Genomic DNA, 14600 nt, shown 5'->3' on the forward strand with positions numbered 1-14600 from the left:
TGCTGAAATCTGCTTTGGAATTTTGCTCCAGATGACATTTTGCAGATGTGCAGAAGCAGAGTTCCAGGATTATGCTGAAATCTGCTTTGGAATTTTGCTCCAGATTGACATTTTGCAGATGTGTAGAAGCAGAGTTCCAGGATTATGCTGAAATCTGCTTTGGAATTTTGCTCCAGATTGACATTTTGCAGATGTGCAGAAGCAGAGTTCCAGGATTATGCTGAAATCTGCTTTGGAATTTTGCTCCAGATTGACATTTTCCAGATATTCAAAACTAGAGTTTCAGGATTATGCTGACATCTACTTTGGAATTTCGCTCCAGATTGACATTTTGCAGATGTGCAGAAGCAGAGTTCCAGGATTATGCTGAAATCTGCTTTGGAATTTTGCTCCAGATTGACATTTTCCAGATGTGCAGAAGCAGAGTTCCAGGATTATGCTGAAATCTGCTTTGGAATTTTGCTCCAGATTGACATTTTGCAGATGTGCAGAAGCAGAGTTCCAGGATTATGCTGAAATCTGCTTTGGAATTTTGCTCCAGATTGACATTTTCCAGATGTGCAGAAGCAGAGTTCCAGGATTATGCTGAAATCTGCTTTGGAATTTTGCTCCAGATTGACATTTTCCAGATGTGCAGAAGCAGAGTTCCACGATTATGCTGAAATCTTCTTTGGAATTTTGCTCCAGATAGACATTTTGCAGATGTGCAGAAGCAGAGTCCCACGATTATGCTGAAATTTGCTTTGGAATTTTGCTCCAGATTGACATTTTGCAGATGTGCAGAAGCAGAGTTCCAGGATTATGCTGAAATCTGCTTTGGAATTTTGCTCCAGATTGACATTTTCCAGATGTGCAGAAGCAGAGTTCCAAGATTATGCTGAAATCTTCTTTGGAATTTTGCTCCAGATTGACATTTTGCAGATGTGCAGAAGAAGAGTTCCACGATTATGCTGAAATCTGCTTTGGAATTTTGCTCCAGATGACATTTTGCAGATGTGCAGAAGCAGAGTTCCAGGATTATGCTGAAATCTGCTTTGGAATTTTGCTCCAGATTGACATTTTGCAGATGTGTAGAAGCAGAGTTCCAGGATTATGCTGAAATCTGCTTTGGAATTTTGCTCCAGATTGACATTTTGCAGATGTGCAGAAGCAGAGTTCCAGGATTATGCTGAAATCTGCTTTGGAATTTTGCTCCAGATGACATTTTCCAGATGTGCAGAAGCAGAGTTTCAGGATTATGCTGACATCTACTTTGGAATTTCGCTCCAGATTGACATTTTGCAGATGTGCAGAAGCAGAGTTCCAGGATTATGCTGAAATCTGCTTTGGAATTTTGCTCCAGATTGACATTTTGCAGATGTGCAGAAGCAGAGTTCCAGAATGATGCTGAAATCTGCCTTGGAATTTCTCTCCAGGTGACATTTTCCAGATATTCAAAACTAGAGTTTCAGGATTATGCTGAAATCTGCTTTGGAATTTTGCTCCAGATTGACATTTTGCAGATGTGCAGAAGCAGAGTTCCAGGATTATGCTGAAATCTAATTTGGAATTTTACTTCAGATTGACATTTCGCAGATGTGCAGAAGAAGAGTTCCAGAATGATGCTGAAATCTGCTTTGGAATTTTGCTCCAGATTGACATTTTCCAGATATTCAAAACTAGAGTTTCAGGATTATGCTGACATCTACTTTGGAATTTCGCTCCAGATTGACATTTTGCAGATGTGCAGAAGCAGAGTTCCAGGATTATGCTGAAATCTGCTTTGGAATTTTGCTCCAGATTGACATTTTCCAGATGTGCAGAAGCAGAGTTCCAGGATTATGCTGAAATCTGCTTTGGAATTTTGCTCCAGATTGACATTTTCCAGATGTGCAGAAGCAGAGTTCCACGATTATGCTGAAATCTTCTTTGGAATTTTGCTCCAGATTGACATTTTCCAGATGTGCAGAAGCAGAGTTCCACGATTATGCTGAAATCTTCTTTGGAATTTTGCTCCAGATAGACATTTTGCAGATGTGCAGAAGCAGAGTCCCACGATTATGCTGAAATTTGCTTTGGAATTTTGCTCCAGATTGACATTTTGCAGATGTGCAGAAGCAGAGTTCCAGGATTATGCTGAAATCTGCTTTGGAATTTTGCTCCAGATTGACATTTTCCAGATGTGCAGAAGCAGAGTTCCAAGATTATGCTGAAATCTTCTTTGGAATTTTGCTCCAGATTGACATTTTGCAGATGTGCAGAAGAAGAGTTCCACGATTATGCTGAAATCTGCTTTGGAATTTTGCTCCAGATGACATTTTGCAGATGTGCAGAAGCAGAGTTCCAGGATTATGCTGAAATCTGCTTTGGAATTTTGCTCCAGATTGACATTTTCCAGATGTGCAGAAGCAGAGTTCCACGATTATGCTGAAATCTGCTTTGGAATTTTGCTCCAGATGACATTTTCCAGATGTGCAGAAGCAGAGTTCCACGATTATGCTGAAATCTGCTTTGGAATTTTGCTCCAGATTGACATTTTGCAGATGTGCAGAAGCAGAGTTCCAGGATTATGCTGAAATCTGCTTTGGAATTTTGCTCCAGATTGACATTTTGCAGATGTGCAGAAGCAGAGTTCCAGGATTATGCTGAAATGTGCTTTGGAATTTTGCTCCAGATTGACATTTTCCAGATGTGCAGAAGCAGTGTTCCAGGATTATGCTGACATCTGCTTTGGAATTTTGCTCCAGATTGACATTTTGCAGATGTGCAGAAGCAGAGTCCCACGATTATGCTGAAATCTGCTTTGGAATTTTGCTCCAGATTGACATTTTGCAGATGTGCAGAAGCAGAGTTCCAGGATTATGCTGAAATCTGCTTTGGAATTTTGCTCCAGATGACATTTTCCAGATGTGCAGAAGCAGAGTTTCAGGATTATGCTGACATCTACTTTGGAATTTCGCTCCAGATTGACATTTTGCAGATGTGCAGAAGCAGAGTTCCAGGATTATGCTGAAATCTGCTTTGGAATTTTGCTCCAGATTGACATTTTGCAGATGTGCAGAAGCAGAGTTCCAGAATGATGCTGAAATCTGCCTTGGAATTTCTCTCCAGGTGACATTTTCCAGATATTCAAAACTAGAGTTTCAGGATTATGCTGAAATCTGCTTTGGAATTTTGCTCCAGATTGACATTTTGCAGATGTGCAGAAGCAGAGTTCCAGGATTATGCTGAAATGTGCTTTGGAATTTTGCTCCAGATTGACATTTTCCAGATGTGCAGAAGCAGTGTTCCAGGATTATGCTGACATCTGCTTTGGAATTTTGCTCCAGATTGACATTTTGCAGATGTGTAGAAGCAGAGTTCCAGGATTATGCTGAAATCTGCTTTGGAATTTTGCTCCAGATTGACATTTTGCAGATGTGTAGAAGCAGAGTTCCAGGATTATGCTGAAATCTGCTTTGGAATTTTGCTCCAGATTGACATTTTGCAGATGTGCAGAAGCAGAGTTCCAGGATTATGCTGAAATCTGCTTTGGAATTTTGCTCCAGATGACATTTTCCAGATGTGCAGAAGCAGAGTTTCAGGATTATGCTGACATCTACTTTGGAATTTCGCTCCAGATTGACATTTTGCAGATGTGCAGAAGCAGAGTTCCAGGATTATGCTGAAATCTGCTTTGGAATTTTGCTCCAGATTGACATTTTGCAGATGTGCAGAAGCAGAGTTCCAGAATGATGCTGAAATCTGCCTTGGAATTTCTCTCCAGGTGACATTTTCCAGATATTCAAAACTAGAGTTTCAGGATTATGCTGAAATCTGCTTTGGAATTTTGCTCCAGATTGACATTTTGCAGATGTGCAGAAGCAGAGTTCCAGGATTATGCTGAAATCTAATTTGGAATTTTACTTCAGATTGACATTTCGCAGATGTGCAGAAGAAGAGTTCCAGAATGATGCTGAAATCTGCTTTGGAATTTTGCTCCAGATTGACATTTTCCAGATATTCAAAACTAGAGTTTCAGGATTATGCTGACATCTACTTTGGAATTTCGCTCCAGATTGACATTTTGCAGATGTGCAGAAGCAGAGTTCCAGGATTATGCTGAAATCTGCTTTGGAATTTTGCTCCAGATTGACATTTTCCAGATGTGCAGAAGCAGAGTTCCAGGATTATGCTGAAATCTGCTTTGGAATTTTGCTCCAGATTGACATTTTCCAGATGTGCAGAAGCAGAGTTCCACGATTATGCTGAAATCTTCTTTGGAATTTTGCTCCAGATTGACATTTTCCAGATGTGCAGAAGCAGAGTCCCAGGATTGTGCTGAAATCTGCTTTGGAATTTTGCTCCAGATTGACATTTTGCAGATGTGCAGAAGCAGAGTTCCAGGATTATGCTGAAATGTGCTTTGGAATTTTGCTCCAGATTGACATTTTCCAGATGTGCAGAAGCAGTGTTCCAGGATTATGCTGACATCTGCTTTGGAATTTTGCTCCAGATTGACATTTTGCAGATGTGCAGAAGCAGAGTCCCACGATTATGCTGAAATCTGCTTTGGAATTTTGCTCCAGATTGACATTTTGCAGATGTGCAGAAGCAGAGTTCCAGGATTATGCTGAAATCTGCTTTGGAATTTTGCTCCAGATGACATTTTGCAGATGTGCAGAAGCAGAGTTCCAGGATTATGCTGAAATGTGCTTTGGAATTTTGCTCCAGATTGACATTTTCCAGATGTGCAGAAGCAGTGTTCCAGGATTATGCTGACATCTGCTTTGGAATTTTGCTCCAGATTGACATTTTGCAGATGTGCAGAAGCAGAGTCCCACGATTATGCTGAAATCTGCTTTGGAATTTTGCTCCAGATTGACATTTTGCAGATGTGCAGAAGCAGAGTTCCAGGATTATGCTGAAATCTGCTTTGGAATTTTGCTCCAGATGACATTTTCCAGATGTGCAGAAGCAGAGTTTCAGGATTATGCTGACATCTACTTTGGAATTTCGCTCCAGATTGACATTTTGCAGATGTGCAGAAGCAGAGTTCCAGGATTATGCTGAAATCTGCTTTGGAATTTTGCTCCAGATTGACATTTTGCAGATGTGCAGAAGCAGAGTTCCAGAATGATGCTGAAATCTGCCTTGGAATTTCTCTCCAGGTGACATTTTCCAGATATTCAAAACTAGAGTTTCAGGATTATGCTGAAATCTGCTTTGGAATTTTGCTCCAGATTGACATTTTGCAGATGTGCAGAAGCAGAGTTCCAGGATTATGCTGAAATGTGCTTTGGAATTTTGCTCCAGATTGACATTTTCCAGATGTGCAGAAGCAGTGTTCCAGGATTATGCTGACATCTGCTTTGGAATTTTGCTCCAGATTGACATTTTGCAGATGTGTAGAAGCAGAGTTCCAGGATTATGCTGAAATCTGCTTTGGAATTTTGCTCCAGATTGACATTTTGCAGATGTGTAGAAGCAGAGTTCCAGGATTATGCTGAAATCTGCTTTGGAATTTTGCTCCAGATTGACATTTTGCAGATGTGCAGAAGCAGAGTTCCAGGATTATGCTGAAATCTGCTTTGGAATTTTGCTCCAGATGACATTTTCCAGATGTGCAGAAGCAGAGTTTCAGGATTATGCTGACATCTACTTTGGAATTTCGCTCCAGATTGACATTTTGCAGATGTGCAGAAGCAGAGTTCCAGGATTATGCTGAAATCTGCTTTGGAATTTTGCTCCAGATTGACATTTTGCAGATGTGCAGAAGCAGAGTTCCAGAATGATGCTGAAATCTGCCTTGGAATTTCTCTCCAGGTGACATTTTCCAGATATTCAAAACTAGAGTTTCAGGATTATGCTGAAATCTGCTTTGGAATTTTGCTCCAGATTGACATTTTGCAGATGTGCAGAAGCAGAGTTCCAGGATTATGCTGAAATCTAATTTGGAATTTTACTTCAGATTGACATTTCGCAGATGTGCAGAAGAAGAGTTCCAGAATGATGCTGAAATCTGCTTTGGAATTTTGCTCCAGATTGACATTTTCCAGATATTCAAAACTAGAGTTTCAGGATTATGCTGACATCTACTTTGGAATTTCGCTCCAGATTGACATTTTGCAGATGTGCAGAAGCAGAGTTCCAGGATTATGCTGAAATGTGCTTTGGAATTTTGCTCCAGATTGACATTTTCCAGATGTGCAGAAGCAGTGTTCCAGGATTATGCTGACATCTGCTTTGGAATTTTGCTCCAGATTGACATTTTGCAGATGTGTAGAAGCAGAGTTCCACGATTATGCTGAAATCTGCTTTGGAATTTTGCTCCAGATTGACATTTTGCAGATGTGCAGAAGCAGAGTTTCAGGATTATGCTGACATCTACTTTGGAATTTCGCTCCAGATTGACATTTTGCAGATGTGCAGAAGCAGAGTTCCAGGATTATGCTGAAATCTGCTTTGGAATTTTGCTCCAGATTGACATTTTCCAGATGTGCAGAAGCAGAGTTCCACGATTATGCTGAAATCTGCTTTGGAATTTTGCTCCAGATGACATTTTCCAGATGTGCAGAAGCAGAGTTCCACGATTATGCTGAAATCTGCTTTGGAATTTTGCTCCAGATTGACATTTTGCAGATGTGCAGAAGCAGAGTTCCAGGATTATGCTGAAATCTGCTTTGGAATTTTGCTCCAGATTGACATTTTCCAGATGTGCAGAAGCAGAGTTCCAGGATTATGCTGAAATCTGCTTTGGAATTTTCCTCCAGATAGACATTTTGCAGATGTGCAGAAGCAGAGTCCCACGATTATGCTGAAATTTGCTTTGGAATTTTGCTCCAGATTGACATTTTGCAGATGTGCAGAAGCAGAGTTCCAGGATTATGCTGAAATCTGCTTTGGAATTTTGCTCCAGATTGACATTTTCCAGATGTGCAGAAGCAGAGTTCCAAGATTATGCTGAAATCTTCTTTGGAATTTTGCTCCAGATTGACATTTTCCAGATGTGCAGAAGCAGAGTCCCACGATTGTGCTGAAATCTTCTTTGGAATTTTGCTCCAGATTGACATTTTCCAGATGTGCAGAAGCAGAGTTCCACGATTATGCTGAAATCTGCTTTGGAATTTTGCTCCAGATGACATTTTCCAGATGTGCAGAAGCAGAGTTTCAGGATTATGCTGACATCTACTTTGGAATTTCGCTCCAGATTGACATTTTGCAGATGTGCAGAAGCAGAGTTCCAGGATTATGCTGAAATCTGCTTTGGAATTTTGCTCCAGATTGACATTTTCCAGATGTGCAGAAGCAGAGTTCCAGGATTATGCTGAAATCTGCTTTGGAATTTTGCTCCAGATTGACATTTTCCAGATGTGCAGAAGCAGAGTTCCACGATTATGCTGAAATCTTCTTTGGAATTTTGCTCCAGATTGACATTTTCCAGATGTGCAGAAGCAGAGTCCCAGGATTGTGCTGAAATCTGCTTTGGAATTTTGCTCCAGATTGACATTTTCCAGATGTGCAGAAGCAGAGTTCCAGGATTATGCTGAAATCTGCTTTGGAATTTTGCTCCAGATTGACATTTTGCAGATGTGCAGAAGCAGAGTTCCAGGATTATGCTGAAATCTGCTTTGGAATTTTGCTCCAGATTGACATTTTCCAGATGTGCAGAAGCAGAGTTCCAGGATTATGCTGAAATCTGCTTTGGAATTTTGCTCCAGATTGACATTTTCCAGATGTGCAGAAGCAGAGTTCCACGATTATGCTGAAATCTTCTTTGGAATTTTGCTCCAGATAGACATTTTGCAGATGTGCAGAAGCAGAGTCCCACGATTATGCTGAAATTTGCTTTGGAATTTTGCTCCAGATTGACATTTTGCAGATGTGCAGAAGCAGAGTTCCAGGATTATGCTGAAATCTGCTTTGGAATTTTGCTCCAGATTGACATTTTCCAGATGTGCAGAAGCAGAGTTCCAAGATTATGCTGAAATCTTCTTTGGAATTTTGCTCCAGATTGACATTTTGCAGATGTGCAGAAGAAGAGTTCCACGATTATGCTGAAATCTGCTTTGGAATTTTGCTCCAGATGACATTTTGCAGATGTGCAGAAGCAGAGTTCCAGGATTATGCTGAAATCTGCTTTGGAATTTTGCTCCAGATTGACATTTTCCAGATGTGCAGAAGCAGAGTTCCACGATTATGCTGAAATCTGCTTTGGAATTTTGCTCCAGATGACATTTTCCAGATGTGCAGAAGCAGAGTTCCACGATTATGCTGAAATCTGCTTTGGAATTTTGCTCCAGATTGACATTTTGCAGATGTGCAGAAGCAGAGTTCCAGGATTATGCTGAAATCTGCTTTGGAATTTTGCTCCAGATTGACATTTTCCAGATGTGCAGAAGCAGAGTTCCAGGATTATGCTGAAATCTGCTTTGGAATTTTCCTCCAGATAGACATTTTGCAGATGTGCAGAAGCAGAGTCCCACGATTATGCTGAAATTTGCTTTGGAATTTTGCTCCAGATTGACATTTTGCAGATGTGCAGAAGCAGAGTTCCAGGATTATGCTGAAATCTGCTTTGGAATTTTGCTCCAGATTGACATTTTCCAGATGTGCAGAAGCAGAGTTCCAAGATTATGCTGAAATCTGCTTTGGAATTTTGCTCCAGATTGACATTTTCCAGATGTGCAGAAGCAGAGTTCCAGGATTATGCTGAAATCTGCTTTGGAATTTTGCTCCAGATTGACATTTTCCAGATGTGCAGAAGCAGAGTTCCACGATTATGCTGAAATCTTCTTTGGAATTTTGCTCCAGATTGACATTTTCCAGATGTGCAGAAGCAGAGTCCCAGGATTGTGCTGAAATCTGCTTTGGAATTTTGCTCCAGATTGACATTTTCCAGATGTGCAGAAGCAGAGTTCCAGGATTATGCTGAAATCTGCTTTGGAATTTTGCTCCAGATTGACATTTTGCAGATGTGCAGAAGCAGAGTTCCAGGATTATGCTGAAATCTGCTTTGGAATTTTGCTCCAGATTGACATTTTCCAGATGTGCAGAAGCAGAGTTCCAGGATTATGCTGAAATCTGCTTTGGAATTTTGCTCCAGATTGACATTTTCCAGATGTGCAGAAGCAGAGTTCCACGATTATGCTGAAATCTTCTTTGGAATTTTGCTCCAGATTGACATTTTGCAGATGTGCAGAAGCAGAGTTCCAGAATGATGCTGAAATCTGCCTTGGAATTTCTCTCCAGGTGACATTTTCCAGATATTCAAAACTAGAGTTTCAGGATTATGCTGAAATCTGCTTTGGAATTTTGCTCCAGATTGACATTTTGCAGATGTGCAGAAGCAGAGTTCCAGGATTATGCTGAAATCTAATTTGGAATTTTACTTCAGATTGACATTTCGCAGATGTGCAGAAGAAGAGTTCCAGAATGATGCTGAAATCTGCTTTGGAATTTTGCTCCAGATTGACATTTTCCAGATATTCAAAACTAGAGTTTCAGGATTATGCTGACATCTACTTTGGAATTTCGCTCCAGATTGACATTTTGCAGATGTGCAGAAGCAGAGTTCCAGGATTATGCTGAAATCTGCTTTGGAATTTTGCTCCAGATTGACATTTTCCAGATGTGCAGAAGCAGAGTTCCAGGATTATGCTGAAATCTGCTTTGGAATTTTGCTCCAGATTGACATTTTCCAGATGTGCAGAAGCAGAGTTCCACGATTATGCTGAAATCTTCTTTGGAATTTTGCTCCAGATTGACATTTTCCAGATGTGCAGAAGCAGAGTCCCAGGATTGTGCTGAAATCTGCTTTGGAATTTTGCTCCAGATTGACATTTTCCAGATGTGCAGAAGCAGAGTTCCAGGATTATGCTGAAATCTGCTTTGGAATTTTGCTCCAGATTGACATTTTGCAGATGTGCAGAAGCAGAGTTCCAGGATTATGCTGAAATCTGCTTTGGAATTTTGCTCCAGATTGACATTTTCCAGATGTGCAGAAGCAGAGTTCCAGGATTATGCTGAAATCTGCTTTGGAATTTTGCTCCAGATTGACATTTTCCAGATGTGCAGAAGCAGAGTTCCACGATTATGCTGAAATCTTCTTTGGAATTTTGCTCCAGATAGACATTTTGCAGATGTGCAGAAGCAGAGTCCCACGATTATGCTGAAATTTGCTTTGGAATTTTGCTCCAGATTGACATTTTGCAGATGTGCAGAAGCAGAGTTCCAGGATTATGCTGAAATCTGCTTTGGAATTTTGCTCCAGATTGACATTTTCCAGATGTGCAGAAGCAGAGTTCCAAGATTATGCTGAAATCTTCTTTGGAATTTTGCTCCAGATTGACATTTTGCAGATGTGCAGAAGAAGAGTTCCACGATTATGCTGAAATCTGCTTTGGAATTTTGCTCCAGATGACATTTTGCAGATGTGCAGAAGCAGAGTTCCAGGATTATGCTGAAATCTGCTTTGGAATTTTGCTCCAGATTGACATTTTCCAGATGTGCAGAAGCAGAGTTCCACGATTATGCTGAAATCTGCTTTGGAATTTTGCTCCAGATTGACATTTTGCAGATGTGTAGAAGCAGAGTTCCAGGATTATGCTGAAATCTGCTTTGGAATTTTGCTCCAGATTGACATTTTGCAGATGTGCAGAAGCAGAGTTCCAGGATTATGCTGAAATCTGCTTTGGAATTTTGCTCCAGATGACATTTTCCAGATGTGCAGAAGCAGAGTTCCACGATTATGCTGAAATCTGCTTTGGAATTTTGCTCCAGATTGACATTTTGCAGATGTGCAGAAGCAGAGTTCCACGATTATGCTGAAATCTGCTTTGGAATTTTGCTCCAGATGACATTTTCCAGATGTGCAGAAGCAGAGTTTCAGGATTATGCTGACATCTACTTTGGAATTTCGCTCCAGATTGACATTTTGCAGATGTGCAGAAGCAGAGTTCCAGGATTATGCTGAAATGTGCTTTGGAATTTTGCTCCAGATTGACATTTTCCAGATGTGCAGAAGCAGTGTTCCAGGATTATGCTGACATCTGCTTTGGAATTTTGCTCCAGATTGACATTTTGCAGATGTGTAGAAGCAGAGTTCCACGATTATGCTGAAATCTGCTTTGGAATTTTGCTCCAGATTGACATTTTGCAGATGTGCAGAAGCAGAGTTCCAGGATTATGCTGAAATCTGCTTTGGAATTTTGCTCCAGATGACATTTTCCAGATGTGCAGAAGCAGAGTTCCACGATTATGCTGAAATCTGCTTTGGAATTTTGCTCCAGATTGACATTTTGCAGATGTGCAGAAGCAGAGTTCCAGGATTATGCTGAAATCTGCTTTGGAATTTTGCTCCAGATTGACATTTTCCAGATGTGCAGAAGCAGAGTCCCACGATTATGCTGAAATCTGCTTTGGAATTTTGCTCCAGATTGACATTTTGCAGATGTGCAGAAGCAGAGTTCCAGGATTATGCTGAAATCTAATTTGGAATTTTACTTCAGATTGACATTTCGCAGATGTGCAGAAGAAGAGTTCCAGAATGATGCTGAAATCTGCTTTGGAATTTCTCTCCAGGTGACATTTTCCAGATATTCAAAACTAGAGTTTCAGGATTATGCTGAAATCTACTTTGGAATTTTGCTCCAGATTGACATTTTGCAGATGTGCAGAAGCAGAGTCCCACGATTATGCTGAAATCTGCTTTGGAATTTTGCTCCAGATTGACATTTTGCAGATGTGCAGAAGCAGAGTTCCAGGATTATGCTGAAATCTGCTTTGGAATTTTGCTCCAGATGACATTTTCCAGATGTGCAGAAGCAGAGTTTCAGGATTATGCTGACATCTACTTTGGAATTTCGCTCCAGATTGACATTTTGCAGATGTGCAGAAGCAGAGTTCCAGGATTATGCTGAAATCTGCTTTGGAATTTTGCTCCAGATTGACATTTTGCAGATGTGCAGAAGCAGAGTTCCAGAATGATGCTGAAATCTGCCTTGGAATTTCTCTCCAGGTGACATTTTCCAGATATTCAAAACTAGAGTTTCAGGATTATGCTGAAATCTGCTTTGGAATTTTGCTCCAGATTGACATTTTGCAGATGTGCAGAAGCAGAGTTCCAGGATTATGCTGAAATGTGCTTTGGAATTTTGCTCCAGATTGACATTTTCCAGATGTGCAGAAGCAGTGTTCCAGGATTATGCTGACATCTGCTTTGGAATTTTGCTCCAGATTGACATTTTGCAGATGTGTAGAAGCAGAGTTCCAGGATTATGCTGAAATCTGCTTTGGAATTTTGCTCCAGATTGACATTTTGCAGATGTGCAGAAGCAGAGTTCCAGGATTATGCTGAAATCTGCTTTGGAATTTTGCTCCAGATGACATTTTCCAGATGTGCAGAAGCAGAGTTCCACGATTATGCTGAAATCTGCTTTGGAATTTTGCTCCAGATTGACATTTTGCAGATGTGCAGAAGCAGAGTTCCACGATTATGCTGAAATCTGCTTTGGAATTTTGCTCCAGATGACATTTTCCAGATGTGCAGAAGCAGAGTTTCAGGATTATGCTGACATCTACTTTGGAATTTCGCTCCAGATTGACATTTTGCAGATGTGCAGAAGCAGAGTTCCAGGATTATGCTGAAATGTGCTTTGGAATTTTGCTCCAGATTGACATTTTCCAGATGTGCAGAAGCAGTGTTCCAGGATTATGCTGACATCTGCTTTGGAATTTTGCTCCAGATTGACATTTTGCAGATGTGTAGAAGCAGAGTTCCACGATTATGCTGAAATCTGCTTTGGAATTTTGCTCCAGATTGACATTTTGCAGATGTGCAGAAGCAGAGTTCCAGGATTATGCTGAAATCTGCTTTGGAATTTTGCTCCAGATGACATTTTCCAGATGTGCAGAAGCAGAGTTCCACGATTATGCTGAAATCTGCTTTGGAATTTTGCTCCAGATTGACATTTTGCAGATGTGCAGAAGCAGAGTTCCAGGATTATGCTGAAATCTGCTTTGGAATTTTGCTCCAGATTGACATTTTCCAGATGTGCAGAAGCAGAGTCCCACGATTATGCTGAAATCTGCTTTGGAATTTTGCTCCAGATTGACATTTTGCAGATGTGCAGAAGCAGAGTTCCAGGATTATGCTGAAATCTAATTTGGAATTTTACTTCAGATTGACATTTCGCAGATGTGCAGAAGAAGAGTTCCAGAATGATGCTGAAATCTGCTTTGGAATTTCTCTCCAGGTGACATTTTCCAGATATTCAAAACTAGAGTTTCAGGATTATGCTGAAATCTACTTTGGAATTTTGCTCCAGATTGACATTTTGCAGATGTGCAGAAGCAGAGTCCCACGATTATGCTGAAATCTGCTTTGGAATTTTGCTCCAGATTGACATTTTGCAGATGTGCAGAAGCAGAGTTCCAGGATTATGCTGAAATCTAATTTGGAATTTTACTTCAGATTGACATTTCGCAGATGTGCAGAAGAAGAGTTCCAGAATGATGCTGAAATCTGCTTTGGAATTTCTCTCCAGGTGACATTTTCCAGATATTCAAAACTAGAGTTTCAGGATTATGCTGAAATCTACTTTGGAATTTTGCTCCAGATTGACATTTTGCAGATGTGCAGAAGCAGAGTCCCACGATTATGCTGAAATCTGCTTTGGAATTTTGCTCCAGATTGACATTTTGCAGATGTGCAGAAGCAGAGTTCCAGGATTATGCTGAAATCTAATTTGGAATTTTAGTTCAGATTGACATTTCGCAGATGTGCAGAAGAAGAGTTCCAGAATGATGCTGAAATCTGCTTTGGAATTTCTCTCCAGGTGACATTTTCCAGATATTCAAAACTAGAGTTTCAGGATTATGCTGAAATCTACTTTGGAATTTTGCTCCAGATTGACATTTTGCAGATGTGCAGAAGCAGAGTCCCACGATTATGCTGAAATCTGCTTTGGAATTTTGCTCCAGATTGACATTTTGCAGATGTGCAGAAGCAGAGTTCCAGGATTATGCTGAAATCTGCTTTGGAATTTTGCTCCAGATGACATTTTCCAGATGTGCAGAAGCAGAGTTTCAGGATTATGCTGACATCTACTTTGGAATTTCGCTCCAGATTGACATTTTGCAGATGTGCAGAAGCAGAGTTCCAGGATTATGCTGAAATCTGCTTTGGAATTTTGCTCCAGATTGACATTTTGCAGATGTGCAGAAGCAGAGTTCCAGAATGATGCTGAAATCTGCCTTGGAATTTCTCTCCAGGTGACATTTTCCAGATATTCAAAACTAGAGTTTCAGGATTATGCTGAAATCTGCTTTGGAATTTTGCTCCAGATTGACATTTTGCAGATGTGCAGAAGCAGAGTTCCAGGATTATGCTGAAATCTAATTTGGAATTTTACTTCAGATTGACATTTCGCAGATGTGCAGAAGAAGAGTTCCAGAATGATGCTGAAATCTGCTTTGGAATTTCTCTCCAGGTGACATTTTCCAGATATTCAAAACTAGAGTTTCAGGATTATGCTGAAATCTACTTTGGAATTTTGCTCCAGATTGACATTTTGCAGATGTGCAGAAGCAGAGTCCCACGATTATGCTGAAATCTGCTTTGGAATTTTGCTCCAGATTGA

The sequence above is a fragment of the Pituophis catenifer genome, unplaced genomic scaffold, assembly GCF_029215685.1.
Source record: "Pituophis catenifer annectens isolate HBS135680 unplaced genomic scaffold, rPitCat1.0.hap2 SCAF_5, whole genome shotgun sequence".
Lineage (NCBI taxonomy): Eukaryota > Metazoa > Chordata > Lepidosauria > Squamata > Colubridae > Pituophis > Pituophis catenifer.